A 16,414-nucleotide genomic window follows, 5' to 3' on the forward strand; every position below is an offset into this window, starting at 1 on the left:
ATTGGATTTTAAAATAAAAAAAAGGTTTGTTCATTTTATTTGTACTTACACGAGGGGGAATGTTGGTGGGGATATACGGACACCTATATGCGGTCTAGCTCATTTCTTAGCCCTTTCTGCTGAAATTCATTGTGGGGGCATGTATATTCTGAGAGCTTTGCTCTCAGACATGCCCCCTGCACTCTTACACGCTCCGTGTAAGATTAGGAGCTCAGGCAGTGCACCTCATTAATATGCACGGAGCACTGCCATTCTGTTCCTAAACAGCCACTTCTATGCAGGACTAAGCTAGTCCTGCATGGAAGATTAGTAAATCTGGGGGAGAATCTATATTAGTTCTATACATACCCCTTTTGTAAGTCCATGCACTTTTGTCCCGATGTTTTAACTTAATTTCTAATATTTTCTTATATCATTTCCTTTCTTTTTATGTTTGCCTCTTAAATCACAATTAAAGTCTCCTGTTATTATAATATTCATATGTATTACTACATAGTCTAAAATCTGATGAAATAAGCTTTCCCTTCCTTTACAGTTAGTATCAGTATATAATGTTCTAATTCGATATACTTGTTCTTTCCGTTTTAAATGTGCGATGGTTAATCTTCCCATTTTTGTCTGAAGTTACACGTATTACCTTTATTATATTTCTACAGAATATGGCCGATCAAAAACATTTCTCATTTCCTAAAATCCAGATTATCTTTCCTTCCCATAGTTTTGCTATTTATAACCTTTCTTCATTTGTTAAAAATCTTGTATTTTCTAATATAATTATATTTACAGCATATACATATATATATATATATATATATATATATATATATATATATATATATATATATATACCCTATTTTTATTACTGTAGTCTTAATACTATTTACATTTACAAAAAGCACTTGAATTTTTTTATTTTCTCTTTACCTTAGATTCATATTTTCATACGTTCATACCTAATTTCTGGGTTAGGTTTTTAAGAGGCCATTCTAAGCTTAGCCAATTTTCCTCCCAAAGGAGAGAATCAAACACTATACCTTGGGTGTGTGAGTGAAACACCTTAAACATTATATCTACCCTCAGTCTATACCTGTCTATATTCTTTTTCATCCATTTCCTTTGTACTTATTAGTTTAAATTTAATTTTTTCTGTCTTTTACCCTTCTACCAATAGAATTATTTTTTATTTCACTACCTCCCAGTTTATTTCTTCATCACTTATTTCAGAACCTTCTTCCTACACATCACTAAAACTATCATAGTCATCTGTGATACTGTATTGTATTCATGCAGTCAGAATGTATAAGGTAAAAAAATATACAAAGCCCAACAAGGCATGGTTAGGGTACACAGACCCGTAGTTGTATATTTGGGGTGATACAGTGGCACAACAGCTTGTATTACTGCCTCACAATCCTTGACCCATTGAATTACTTTTGTGGTACCATCTGTTTAGAGTCTGCATATCCTTCCTTTGTTCATAGGTTTATAGGTTCATAGGTTGGTACTGGGCTATCTGCCCAAAGGCATATATTAGCCCAGCCACGTTGTGCGGTATTCACCGCCCCTTTAGTAGTTCCCTAGACCCTTGTACTAGCAGCTAGTACCTTTGGCCCCTATCTAGTAGTGCTGTTGGTGTGATCCCTAGTGTGAACTTTCTGTTTCTTTCATGTGGGTCTTCACCAAATACTCAATTTTCTTCCCACATCCTTAAGATGTGCTGTATCTTAATTGGTGATAATCCAATTTGTAGCTATATATACATGGTATAAGTGTGCATATCTATGTGTGTTTCCATGTCTGTGTGCATGTGTGTGTGTGAGTGTGTGTGTGTGTGTGTGTGTGTGTGTGTGTGTGTGTGTGTGTGTGTGTGTGTATATGTGTATCTATGTGGTGATCGCCGAAAATGCCCATATGAATATGATATGTGGATGTGTGTGTGTGTGTGTGTGTGTGTGTGTGTGTGTGTGTGTGTGTGTGTGTGTGTGTGTGTATGTAAATGTGGAATCAATGGCTATTTGTTGAACCGCGCTTTGCAAAGTGTGTTTTTGCAAACTGTCTCAAAATATTATTTACCAAATGTAAACAGCATCCTCCTTTAAAACACTAAATTTCCTTTTCCAGAAAAAGCAAACTGTCTTGCACCAATATTTTATTTTATGTTTGTTAACCAGGAAAGTCCAACTTGGAACAAAGCCAGGCCCAGGAAGAAATGCTCCAGATGCATGTCTTTGTAACATGGGTGTAATCAAGAGCACCCCCACACAGAGAGGACATGCACCCCCACACAGAAGGCACCCCAACCACGAATCAAACCAGAGAAAGTCTTGCTATGAGGCAACAATGCTACCGCTGCACTACTACACCATCCATATAGTGAGACTGCACCCTAAAGTTCACTAATTAATTTGGTTAAGTCTGAGATGCTATCATTTCTGAGAAAGGGGATGTTTCAGCTCAATGTGATCTCACAAAAGGTAATTTTTGATTATAAAAAATAAAAATGAAAAAATAACACTTTCAGTAGAAAGCATTTACTGGCAATCAAACACATGGATTAATCAAGATGTCCTGTCATGTTTGTTGCAATATAAGTGTGCATATATGTCTGAGGACTGGCAGTAAAACAGCTATATGTAAGGTTTTACTTTAAAACTGATACATAGGGAGACATTTTTTTAAGGCAGGGCACAAAGCAATTTTTGAAATAGTCCCAACAGTATCAAAGTCTTTTGAGTCTTACAATCTCTACTGACCAGCCAAATGTCCTTCTGAGCCTTGATGCTATGTGGGCTATTATCAGTTATGTTTTCCAGACATCCGTTTAATGTATTGATTAATCTCTGCAGAGGTGGTACTCGTGGTAAAGATCTCAGGATATATCTCAAGAATAATTTGAACAGAGGGAACCAGCAGAGTTTTTTTTCTCTTCCCATAGAACTTTATTGTTATGCATATAAAACTTTTTTTCTCAATATGTTAGGTAAGTATATCTAAGGATCTGTAGTTTTAAACCAGAAGGACGAGATGAACTGAAAATGAAAATAAAAGAGGAAAAATATTTGTCTTTCCCCTACAAACATCTATGGAACTTAGATATGCAAACTCTAACGATGAGCAGTCGTAGAGAAAGGCAGAGTACTCATTTTGGCAAAAAAAATAGTTTCCTTGTGTATCTGTTGTGGTGCACCCTGGTTTGAAAACATCTATTCACAGAGCTGCTGACTCAAACGTTCGGCAAACTAATGGTCATTGATTAATATTCTAATATGTGATTCCATACCAACCATTTGCCCAAAACAATCCAGTCAATAAAAACATGTAAAGGCATTATCACATACCCCTTAATGAAGCAGTCTTATAGCTGACTATATTAAGTGATGGTATAGGCCTTGCCCTCCCCACAGAAACCTGAATTTGGTTAGCTGGCGTCAGCCATATTGCTTCAGCTATTAATGCATTTTGATTGTATGGTATATTGCAAAACAGCCTGGACCTCTGTTTATTATTCATTTGTAGGTTCCTAGAGCTGGTCATTATGAATGCCCTTCAAATCCCAGAAATGTCCACATGCCTCCCTTAGATATTAAAAGGGGACCTCAGGCCTCCCCATTCAAAAAATGCTACTTTGTACAGAACCAGAGTGACCCTCAAATACAAAATATATGAAATAGCCGGGATTAGGCTTAGAACATTGTTCATTGACTCATGATCTACAACAAATATGCATATTTATTAATGTTTATCCTTTTGGATTTAACATGGTTCCACAGAAAAATGAATGCTGAATAGTGAATGTTTTAAGTACACAACATTTTCAGACTTGTCCAGACCTTCTCTGATATAGGTCTGGACTTCTCCAGGGAGACTGGCCTCATCATTAAATCAAACAGAAAGGAATTCCTCAGTGAGCACTCAGGTCTGGTGGTACTAGTGCCCACTGCTCTTAAGATAACACATAGGTTCATAGGTAGGTACTAGGCTATTTGCCAAAGTCATTTATAAGCCTAGCCAGAATGTGTTGGCTTTCGCCGCTCCCTTAGTGTAGTTCCCTGTGCCTCTGTCCAGCACAGACACTGAAGTGATGAACATGAAAAAAATGCAGAATTGAACATTTTTTTACTATGTGTGTGGACTATAGTAATTTCCTTAATGATACTTAATTTTCTTTGCAAATCTACTCCTTTTTAGTTTTATCCACATGACTGAACTGAACATTATTTAGTTAATATGTGAATCCAGCAATTATGTTTGGATAAAAGATTAAGTCTGATTGAAGAAAGAAACATGTTTTGATTGTGAAAAAGGTTATTTTATCTCTGAGAGAAGTAGTTTATGAAAAGGAGCACATACATACAACAATCCTGATATGCAGTTAAATGAAAAGGTTCAGCCTGTCTTCTTTACTTATCTGTTTGCAAAGAATTGTATAATGGATGCCGGTGTAGTACAGTATGTGAAAATGAAACTGTCCTAAAATTCCCTTTAGAAGAATGTTACTTTGAAAACTATATTATATTGAAGTGGATTAAACAGAAAAGCAAAAAGTTCCACGGTGGATGCACATAGATTCCAACCAGAGACAGACTGAAAACATGGAGAAATATCTACACAAATGTATTTGAAAACCTTCATTCATTAAGGCATTTTGAGAGCTACACAGATTTCCCCTGAAGACATAACATTGGTTAAGCATCCATGCTCATGTATATGTCAAGACAAACAAGTCAGCAATAGCACATTCCAACTAATAGATTACACTGCACTAACTGTAGAATTGTTTCACCCTCAGTCAAACTCACTAAAACAGAGACCTCAACCTCATTACCACAATCAAAAGAACATGCTGGAGGGACAGGTTCATAACCCAGCGACTGCCCATGCTATGGAATAGACTTCCCATACATGTCAAGCAAAGCACCTCACTGGCTCTCTTCAAGAGATATCTTGATGTCTGGATGGGAAATAGAAAATTCACCCCGGGGATCACTCCAGTGGCTTTATTCGACAGAGGCACTTGGAACTAAGATCAGGAGGCACGATGTCAGAGTAATTCTATGGGCTAGGCTTGTAAAGGCTCCAGGGCCATTAGCCTAGTACACACCTATGAACCTATAAACCTATGAAGAGTGCTTCCAATAAAATATTCAACTTGTGCAGTGGTTAGCATTGTCGCCTCACAGCAAGAGATTCTCCCGTTCGATTCTTGGCTGGAGTGCCTTCTGTGTGGAGTTTGCATGTCCTCTCCATGGTCGAGTGACATTTAAAGACATGCAGGTAGGTGCGTGTGTGAATAGGTGTGCATCAGGCTGGCAACTCGGCACCGTAAAAATCCACTACCAATCATTAGCAGACCGGAGTTCTGCTGTGGCGACCCCTAACCGGGAAAAGCCGAAAGACTTTTTATTTACTTCAAGGATAAGTTCCAAATAAGATTCAGAGAGAACAGCAAAGAAGTTCAACAGCAGAGCCATATTAGATTATGGCATCTTTACAAATAAACGTGGCACTTTAACTCTACTGAAACTTCATGTTTAGTTATTGATGAAGAAAACTTCAACACCATTCAAAGAGATATCCCCATATCATCTATCAACACAAGCTACATATCATCAAACAAGTGGTGTAAATATTACAAAATGCCACAGAATGCATATTGTTAAAGTAAGATGGGGTGTCAGATCCATTTACACTGAATTCTTAATAGTAGATACATTTTTATGACTACAGAAAAAAATCAGAGCAGTTTGTTATTGGCATTCATGAACTGTTACCTCTGTTTTATGTTCTTGAGAAAGTCATCAAAACACTTTGGATGATTTAATATTCCTTTATGGGAAAACAGAAGTGTCTTATTGATTATTAGTTGACTTGTATAAGCTGTAGCTGCTGACAAACATAGCTTTTAATAAATAAATAACTATAACGATTCCTAACTCACTCAGCACAATACAATACCAAGAAAGCCAAAAGAAAAAACAGAAGCAATATGCAACTGAACAAGTCAACATAAAGGAAATACCTCATTGCATTCGTACTGCACTTTCTCTCATCGCAAAAGCTTCACTACAAACACGCAATTAATATCAGAAAGCCCAAAGCAAAATTAGATTATATGACACAGATTACAGATATGATTTTGACTGGAATAGGGTATGTAACTGATGTAATAATGTTAGATTTTGAGGTGTGCATTTTAAAAGGGAAAGTAACTTTAACTGAGGGAATATACTACCTCACATCTCTGGTTATTAATCTCCATACATGTATAAGCTAGTTACTTTTCTATGAACAATAAAGAGAGTGTGAGTTAACTGTTTAAAGTGCTATTAGAGATTTCTTTGTATGACTAACCATAGCAGATAAGTACTAGGATTCTGTACGCAGAATCACAAGGAATGGCAAACATCTGTTTTGTACCTGCATTTGTAAAATGTCATTTACTGTAAATATTACTGTGAGTTGTGGAACTTTTATCCCCGGGCCTCCACTGAAAATGGACATATATCCAGTTGGACTAGCCCGGTCAACAAAGTAAAATAAAATAAAATAAAATAAATAAATAAATAAAATATACTTCATCCTTAATATACTATGTGAATAACTTCACAGATAACTCATGCTATTAAAAAGTGCTTAAATTTAACTTACAAATATCTAAAAGAGTTTACATATTTAAAGCGAATAACCTGAAGTAGATAAAATACCATTAAAATGGCAGTGATGTCATGAATATTAAAAAGCAAATTAGCATGTTTACATGAACACTTTCAAAAATACAAAAACACATTCATGAATATTAAACATATAATTAGCATAATAATGGTTAGAATCAGCTTATAGAAAACTTTAACTAAATATTAATAAACTGATTATTTTGTTATCCATAGATGTTGTAAGTTACTAGAATCACATATCTATATTTTAAATGACTATGAAAGTAAAGTTAAAGTAAAAATAGTTGTAGAACAGAGTGTGTGCTGTGTCTTTAAGAAGTGTTCCAAGGCCTGAACGTGCATATATAAACAGTGAGCATGTGCTATACCCAGTGCCATTTTGAGAGTGCAGTCAGAGAGTGAACATGTATGAATGCAATAGCTAGCTTGTTAATAAATGTACCAAGTTAAAGCATTAAGTCTCACTCCTGATGTGTTTGTACATAATAAAGCTGCTTGAACAGAAAGTTTTGTCTATTGTGTCCTGACTAGATGAGCAACGTGGAGTCAAAAGGGGGATGCCAGAAACTGGTATTCAGAGCCATGAGATGCAGAGACAACAGTGAAAATAAATTAAGACAAACAAGCATGAAAACGAGACAGAAAAGCAATTAAGGTAACAAAAAATTGCACAAACCGTTTGCTTTCTAAAAAAGATGAAACAGAATTACAAGGGCACAAACTGCATTATTAAGCAAGCAAAAGGCACAAAAGATTTATTATAGGTTCATAGGTGTGTACTAAGCTAATGGCCCTGGAGCCTTTACAACCTTAGCCCATAGGATTACCCTGGCATCATGCCACCCGCCCTTAGTTCCCAGTGCCACTGTCAAATAGATGCACTGGAGTGATCCCCGGGGTGAATTTTCTATTTCCCATCCACTCATCAAGATTTCTCTTGAAGAAGGCCAGTGAGGTGCTCTGTTTGACATGTATGGAAAGTCTGCTCCATAGCATGGGCAGTCTCTGGGTTATGAACTTGTCCTTCCAGTATGTTCTGTTGATTGTGGTAATGAGGTTGAGGTCTCTGGAGTGTGTGGTGTGGATGGATTGGGATTTCTTTAGATGTAGCATTTCTAACAGAGCTGGGTCAGACATGGCTTTGTAACTCAAGCAGAGATTGCCTCTAAGTAGGCGATATGAGACAGGGAATAGTTGGAGTTTTTTTTAGTTTGTCCATATAGGACAAATGTTTAAGGCCTAGGATCCTCTTTGTGAGCTACTTTTGCGGCCTCTCCAGTTGTTGCAGGTATCTAGTGAGGTACATGCCAAATGGGGCATTGTACTCAATGATTGGCCTAACAAGGGAAGAGTAGCAGGAGACAATGACCTCTTTCTTCCTGGATGCAAAACCCTTAGTAATTAGATGTGCCATATAGAAGGACTTTCTGACCATAGTGACAATGTGGTGGTCAAAAGAGAGGTTTCTGTCAACCTGTGTTCCCAGATATCTTATAACGTCTTCTGTGTTCAGTGGATTACCATTGATGTGGTAATTCATGGGAACTAGGTTTTTCCAAAGGGGATGATGACACATCTTTTGGCATTGAGCTTAAGGCCATGGTTCTGACATCAGTCATCGGTCTCAGTGAGGCCTTTCTTTAGGATGTCACCATCAGTTAGGGAGTTAATAATTAGTCCCAACTTGCAATCATCTGTGAACGTTGTCAGCCAGAGTACCTTTGTGTTGGCTTGAACTTTAGAGGAGTAGATACCAAACAGAAGAGGACCCAGGACTGAACCCTGTGTTACTCCACTTGTGACTGGTTGGCAGTCTGACTTGGAATCAGCTACTTTCACACTGTGGGTTCTATTTGTGAGCCAGTTTACAACCCATCTAGTGATATAGGGGTTGACGCCCAGCTTAATGAGTTTTTCTATGATTCCTGAGTGGGGAATGGTGTCAAAGGCCTTGGACAGATCACGGTAGGCTATGTGAACCACGTTGCCTTCATCCGCAGCTCTGGTGACTGACTTAAAAAAGTTGACCAAGTTGAGCAGGCATGATCTACCCTTCACAAAACCAAACTGTGTGGGATCCAGAGGTTGGAGATTCCCTATATCCTTGTTTATTAAGTCCATGATCATGCGTTCCATAGCTTTGCATATCAGACTTGTCAGGCTAATGGGGCAATAGTCCCCAGGGTCTGTAGTCACTCCTCCTTTGTGGAGAGGGCTGACTGTATCAGTGCGACATTCGGTAGGGATAAAGCCTGAGGTGATGCTGTGATTGAACAGGGCACACAGGTGAGGTGCCAGTTCACTCTATAGTTCATGTAGAACACAGCCAGGGATATTGTCAGGTCCCATAGAAGAGCAATCAACACAAAAGTAAAAAAACCTGAAAACCACCAAAGAGGAACCTTGTTCTGCAGAAACACAACAACTGTAAAAAAAAGTAAAAACTTATATAACCCACAGGAAAGCGTTTAAGCCCGAACAATCGTGGCTTCTTCAGATCATCAAAAAACAAAAACAGTAAGTATTAAACTAATATTAAAACAAAATCAAGCTACATCATCAAGTGACATCATCAAAACATAATAAGTTAAAACAATTGTACCAAATTTGAAAAGTGGCAAAACAAGGGCAAATGTACAAATGTATATTTGAAATTACAATTAATTTAAAGGTTGATGTGTTAGTTTAATACAAATTGTATACTTCACTTGATTGTTTTTATTTCGATGAAGAAAGCGGTGTTCAAATGGAAAACGCCTTTTTGTGTTTATATAAAGCGCTTAGACTTTTACAGCTGTTGTTGTTGTTCCACAGAACAAGGGTTCCTGTCTGGTTTTCAGGTCCCATAGAAGCTTTATTCTTGGCCTTGGACAGTGCTGTTTTAACCTGTGCAGCAGTAATAATGGGTGCCTGGCAATCTACTGGTGAGAGGGGTAAAGTTGGCACTTAATCTGTTGGCCAGTATATTGGCAATATCTATTGGCTCGGTATAGTAGGTACCATTGTGCAGCAGCTCAGAGCAAATCTGGGTATTGCCGTGGAGATTCTTTACATAACTATAGAAGGCCTTGTGGCTGTCTTTACTATCTGCTGCACTTCTGTTTTCATAGCTAGCTTTAGTGGATTTGATGAGGGATCTCAACTTTTTGTTGAGGCTGATAAGGGAGTTTTTCCAGTCTTGGGACTTCACCTTATTCCGCATCAGTTTCCTCCTTCTGTTGTAGAGTTTGTTTATGGCAGAGGACCACCATATTGGCTTCCTTTTGTTTGCAGGAGAGAGTCTTGGTTCTATTGGGTATGGTGAGATCCATGCATTTGTGTATGTGTTCGTACAGTGCATTGGTGTATGATTCAGCGGTCATGCAACTGATCTCCATTTGCATGGGTGCCGTGAAGTTAGCAACCTCTGTTTTTAGGAGCATAAAGTTAGCTTTGGAGAAGGTTTTCATGGTGGTTACCTATGCAAGGGGGGGGGTGGATTTCCAAGGTGATTAGTTTCTGATTGGATCTAATCAGTGAGGAGTTGACTATTGGTGTAGAGCAACAATCGCCTATGTTAGTAATGACCAGGTCAAAGATGTTGCTACCTCTAGTGGGGGTAAGAATGAGCTGGTCAAGGATATTGAATTCATGAATTCCAGGAAACATTGAGCAAGTGTACTGGTACAAGAGTAGTTTTCACAGTTAATGGAGGTGTGGTTAAAGTCACCCAGTATGACAGTGTTAAGTTGGACCTTAATATTCTCCAGGGTGCTTAGGAACATGGAGTGTGAGTCTTGGGGCATGATTGGGGACCTTTAGCAGGCTAAGAGTTGAATTGCTGTCTTACCCAGTGTTAGCTGCACCTGAAGCATCTCAGATGTGTTATGTTGGGCTACCCATCTGGAGGTGTGCGTATCCTTTATGAATATGGAAACACCACCGTCTTTGGAGCTTCGGTCCAAGTTCTGGGGCCAAAAGGTGTGGAATGAGTTATAGCCTGGTAGTGCAGGGGTGCTTTCTGCTGCCTTGAACCAGGTCTCTGTTTCGTCACAAATGTCAATGTTCTCAGTTTTTAGGAGTGCTTCGAGCAAGTGCATTTTGAGATTTAGACTTGCAGCGCTGAGCAACATGACCCTCAGATTGCATTTGTTTGTAGCTGTTATGGTGGTAATTTGGTCTTTGGAACACCGCCTAAAAAAGGCACTATAGGGGTGGCAAGAGCCTTGGCCAGTATCCAGAAGCCCAGGGGTGGCAGATGCAGGCCATCTCTAGCAAAGCATTGAGGTCTATCAATCATGTCATCTCATGCAGACAGATACTGGATCCCCTTAGAATGATACCAGAAACTTAGCCAGTTGTTGAAATCAATCATTTTCTGCTTGTACTGTGATATCATTCTGGGTGATGGTAGGATGCTGCTAAGGCCTAGGGTCATACCCGCCTGAGCTACATAATCCAAGAGCTCCTCCGTGTTTCTTTTCATGTAGTCCAGGGAGGTATATCTCAGGTCATTTACACCCACATGTACAATGACAGAGTCATATTTGTACCTGTTGTTGAGGGACCTGAATGCGTGCGTTATGTGGTGGATCGTAGCACCTGACAGGCACTTGACTGTTACTTTTTCCTTATTCAACCTAGTGAGTGGGACATCAGTGTGCTTCACTACTGAGTCACCTATGACTAGTGTGTTGGGTATGCTCTTTTGCCTTAGAGGCTTTGGTCAAGTGGCACACTGTTTAGCAGAGTTATGTGTCTCGTGATTAGTGTTGTGTTGTGGTGGTCGAGTGTGTTTCTGCCTTTGAAGTCTCTGCTGTTTGGGTAGATTTTTATTGAGAGCCTCCATGAAGGTGGGGGTGCGGTTTGTGTTTTTATGTCAAGGAAGTGGTGGCATGTGTTCTGGAGGGCTATATGTTCTATGTGGTGTGGTGCAAGTGTTGACCTTCTCCTCTTGACCAGCTATTCTGATCTTGGCTGGAGAGTGTGTGGCTTCCAGTTTGGATATATAAGTGCATCTCTCTCAAGTCTGATTGTTGGGAGGTAAGAGGAGAGGTTGATTAAGCAAAATGTTTAAGATTGTTATTTGATAAAAGAACTGTCAGAAAGGCTCATAAAGGGTCAGAAATTACCTCTGAGTTGTAAAATGTGCATGTTTAAAGCAAAACAGGCATGTTTAGAGTAAAACAGGCACAGGAAAAGTACAATGGGCATGAAAAGAGATTAAACGAGCAAAACAAATATAATAAGGGTAAAAAAGGGCACATTAAGCACAACTAAAGCAAAGCAACTGCATGTTTTGGGCAACGTGTTGTGTTTTAGCATAAATTACTATTTTGCATTAACTAAAGCCCTGAATACCATAACTAAAGTTATTTGAAGTATCTCAATGTGTGTAAAAGTGCTTACAGTGTGTGCTTACTATTGTGCATTTATTCCAAAGAGTCTGTTAGTGTGCAAAGTGCAACTATTTCATGAAGTACTCACCAAAACCTAATCTGTGTCCAAAAACCCAATCACCCTGCTGGTCAACTGCTATCCTTTTCCTTAGCAAACAAATGGAATTCACTTCCTTCCTCTCTAAGGACCTGTGCAAACTTTGAAAACTTAAAATCTCAATTACATTCCTACCTTTACTCTAACAGGAAATGCAACTGCATTCTCCCCACCTAGTCCTATAAGTCTCTCCTCACCTATGATTACTAGCATCTCCAGCTATGATCTATAGGCTACCACACATATGTACATATTGTAAATATCAGATTTGTGCCATGTACCTAAGAATTTACTCCTGCTCTCTAACATGAAATCTAACTAAATTGTTCATTAATAATATTGTGTCTGTATCTAAAGGTAACATGTACCTAAGAAATTACACCTGCTCTCTAGCATGAAACATCATTGTAAATTGTTCTTTTTTTCTGTATTGTATCTGTATCTAAACTTTGTAACATGAAGCTTTTCTCCCCAGGCTTCCAATGAAAATAGGCTCTCTGAGCCCAGTGGACATTCCTGGTCATCAAACTGGAAATAAATAAATAAGTGCAGTCAAAGTACAGCCATTTCGAAAAGTTTCTTGTGCTGGGTGTGTCTATTGGCAAAGTGCCACCATTACAAAGTGCATCTTGTACTGTAAAGAGTTACTTAGTGAAGTACTGTTATTTTGAGGAAGTTTCAGTGTGCTGTGTACTATTTATTCGCAAAATGCAATTACTTCAAAATGTTTCTTATTCTGAGCTTCTCCTGCCCAGTTCATTTGCACAGTGCAGTTATTTGAAATGTTTTGTACACCGATAAGGAGTGAGGTCTTACAGTACGGTGATTTCAAGAGTGCTGCAGTGCCCGAGAGGCTTATTTCACAAAGTTTAGTTATCCAGAGGCTTATTGTGCTATTGGGGATAGTTACAAGTACTGGCATGAATTTCTGGCATATGTATATTTATATATGCTCGTGCATATTTGCAAACCCCTTCACTGGAATGTGTTAATATGACACACAGATTTTGAAAGCCCTCACCACTTGTATTTGATCAGAATATTGCAGAGAACTGGAGAATATTCGAGCAAGAGTGTAATATTTTTATACAAGCAGCTTATTCAGACAAAGATGAATGCACTAAACCTAGCTGGGTCAGACGTCATAGAAAGAGACCGTTCATTGTGTATGCACCAGCAGTATAAGAAAGACAAGGTGAAAACTATTATATTGTTGTACATGCTGAATCAAAGGAAGACCATGAGTGTTTGATGCACAAATTCAGAGAGATGTGTAATCCCCAGACAAATATTACATTACAGAGGCACTTGTTTTACACAAGAGATCAGAAACCAGCGGAAACATTTGCAGCATATATAACTGAACTGAGAAACAAAGCTAAAACATGTTGGTTTCCTGACTTAAAAGATGAGTTGATAAAGGACAGGCTTGTGTGTGGTATTAATAGTGCTGCAGTGAGAAAGATTTTGCTTCGTGACAGTGACTTAACGTTGTGCAAAGCTATAGAGATTTGTCAAATCAATGAAGTTACAGAAAGGCACACAAGTATGCTTGTAAGTGATGAGTATAGTTTCAACAAGCTCTAGAATGAATGTAGATAGCATGCAACACGTGGCAAATAGAAGCAGGCCTAAGCACATGGCAGCCACAGCCCCTGCTGGTTCACCAAGAAAAGCATATAGTGTTCCTATAATTTCTAAGAAAGGTGGATGCTCAGTGCAGTACAAACGTGAGTCAGCAAAATACAAATCTAACCTTATTGTTAACTGTCATAATTGTGGAGCCAATCATGAGTCTAAAAGAGAGAAATGCTTAGCATTTGGTCAGAAATGCCCCAAGTGTAAAAAATTGAATCATTTTCATAAGTTTTGTTAATCAAGTAAACCCCACACAGTTATAAAGAAAGGTCACTCAATAGAACAGACTGATCTAGTAGAATTGCAGCAGTCTCCTTTTTACATAGATGGTGTATCAGCAGTTGGTGAAAAGGTTAATGCAGTGAATTTGTTAAGAAATGAAGTGTTTTGTAATGGCAGATTCACCGAACTCAAAGCAGACATTGGTTCAAAGTGCAATGTTATGTCAGTATATAGTTTTGCTAAAGTGAGAGCTAATGAACAACTCCATGTGGCCACTTGTGCGAAACTTGTTACTTATGGAGATGAAGAAATTCAAACTGAAGACTCAGTAGTACTTTTATGGTATTTGGCCAGGAACTGCTACAACTTGTTGTTCTATGTAGTTCGAAGACCAGTACAATCCTTATTGGGTTTGAAAGACAATTTGAGAATGAATCTGCTTTCTTTTACCAAAGAAGTTCATCAGATAAGCACATTTCTTATCTCCAGTTTCAACAAAATCATTTTCTGAGAGTATGCTGATGTTTTCAATGATAAATTGGGCAAACTTCCAATTGTGTATTCTATGAAATTAGACCCAGAGGTCATTCCAGTGGTCAGACCTGCAAGAAAATTTCCTATAGTTATGCATGATAGAGTCAAAGCTCAGCTGGATAAAATGGTGCAGCAACTGTGTGATTTGTCCAGTTACAGAACCAACTGAATTTTTTTCCATGGTAGCAGCTCACAAGAAAAGGCTCAGATGAAATCAGAATATGTATTGACCCAAGAGATTTGAACAAAGCACCCAATGTGTACAGTTGAAGAAGTCGCAACCCTAATAGTGAATACCACTGTTCTTTCTGTCTTAGATGCAAAGAGTTCATTTCAGCAAGTGATGCTTGATCGCAAATCCTCATTACTGACTACTTTGAGTAGCTTGTTTTAAATTCTGCAAGTGAAGTCTTTCAGCATACAATGGAGCAAATTTTTTTCAGGATATCTCTGTTCCATAATAGTAGATGATTTATTGGTTGGAGGCAATGGTGAAGCAGAGCATCACAGAAATCTTAAGAGAGTTCTAAAAAGAGCACATGAAGTGAACTTAAAGCTCAATCCTCTGAAGTGCAAATTCAGACTACCAGAAGTTACATATATTGGATATTTATTTACTAGTACTGGCTTGCAACCAGACCCGTCTAAACAAGCAGTCTTTCTCAAGATGCCAGTACCAGATAATGTTCACTCTACAGCATTTTCTTGGTATGGTCAACTATTTAGGCAAGTTTATACCAGACTTTAGTGAGTTGACAGCACCTTTAGGAGAGCTGACATGCAGAAATGTTACATGGTCTTGGTTAGAACAGCACCAGAAGGCATTTGAAGACTTTATGTGGAAAATTGTCAGTCCACCTACATTAAGATGCTATGATGTTAACAAACCAGTAACCCTTTCCTGTGATGCTTCAAAATTTGGTCTTGGTGCAGTCATTGTTCAAGAAGGCAGACCAGTAACCTATGCATCAAGAACTCTTACCCAAACTGAGATGCAGTATGCTTAAACCGAGAAAGAACTTTTGGCAATAGTGTTTGCATGTTCCAAGTTTCATGATTATATCTATGGTTGGGCTATTCAGATTGAAACTGATTACCAACCTCTAGTTACTATTTTAAAGAAGACTATGCATTCTGCTCCAGGAAGATTACAAAGAATGTTGCTCAAATTGCAAATGTAAAACTTCAAAATGGTCTGTATAAAAGGTAAATTTCTTTATCTGGCTGATACCTTATCCAGATCATCCAGAAATACAACGGAACAGTTTCATGAAGATAATTTTGATTTTGACATAATGGAAGTGCATCATTTTTCTACCATGAGACTTGAAGAGCTGAGAAATCATATAAAGACTGATTCCATTTTGCAAAAGCTCAACCACTGCATTAATGTTCGATGGCCATCAAAGCAATCTAGTGTACCACCTGAAGTGCAAACTTATTTTCCTTACAGGGATGAGATGTTGATAGAAGATGGCATTATTTTCAAAGGTCCTAAAATTGTTGTTCCTGCTTCCTTACAACATGAATATATCCAGATTTTGCATTGTGGTCACCCAGGTTCCGAATCTTCCAAAAGAAGGGTGAGAGGACTGGTATTTTTGGCCTTCTCTAGCAAAAGACATTGATAAAGTGCTTTCATGTTGTTCTGTGTGTAATAGTACTAAACCACATCTGCAAAAAGAACTACTTCAGCTAAGTCAAATTCCAGAGCTACCTTGGTCAGCAGTAGCCACTGATATTTTGAGTGGAACAATCAGCATTACTTGGTATTGGTAGACTCTTATTTGAACTGGTTTGAGATTGATTTACTACAAAAAACAAGTAATCTCTGTGGTATCCCCAAGTCTCAAAACAATCCACTAAACAAG

This window comes from Protopterus annectens, chromosome 5.part1 (assembly GCF_019279795.1).
Source record: "Protopterus annectens isolate FY-2018-M chromosome 5.part1, PAN1.0, whole genome shotgun sequence".
Taxonomy (NCBI): domain Eukaryota; kingdom Metazoa; phylum Chordata; order Ceratodontiformes; family Protopteridae; genus Protopterus; species Protopterus annectens.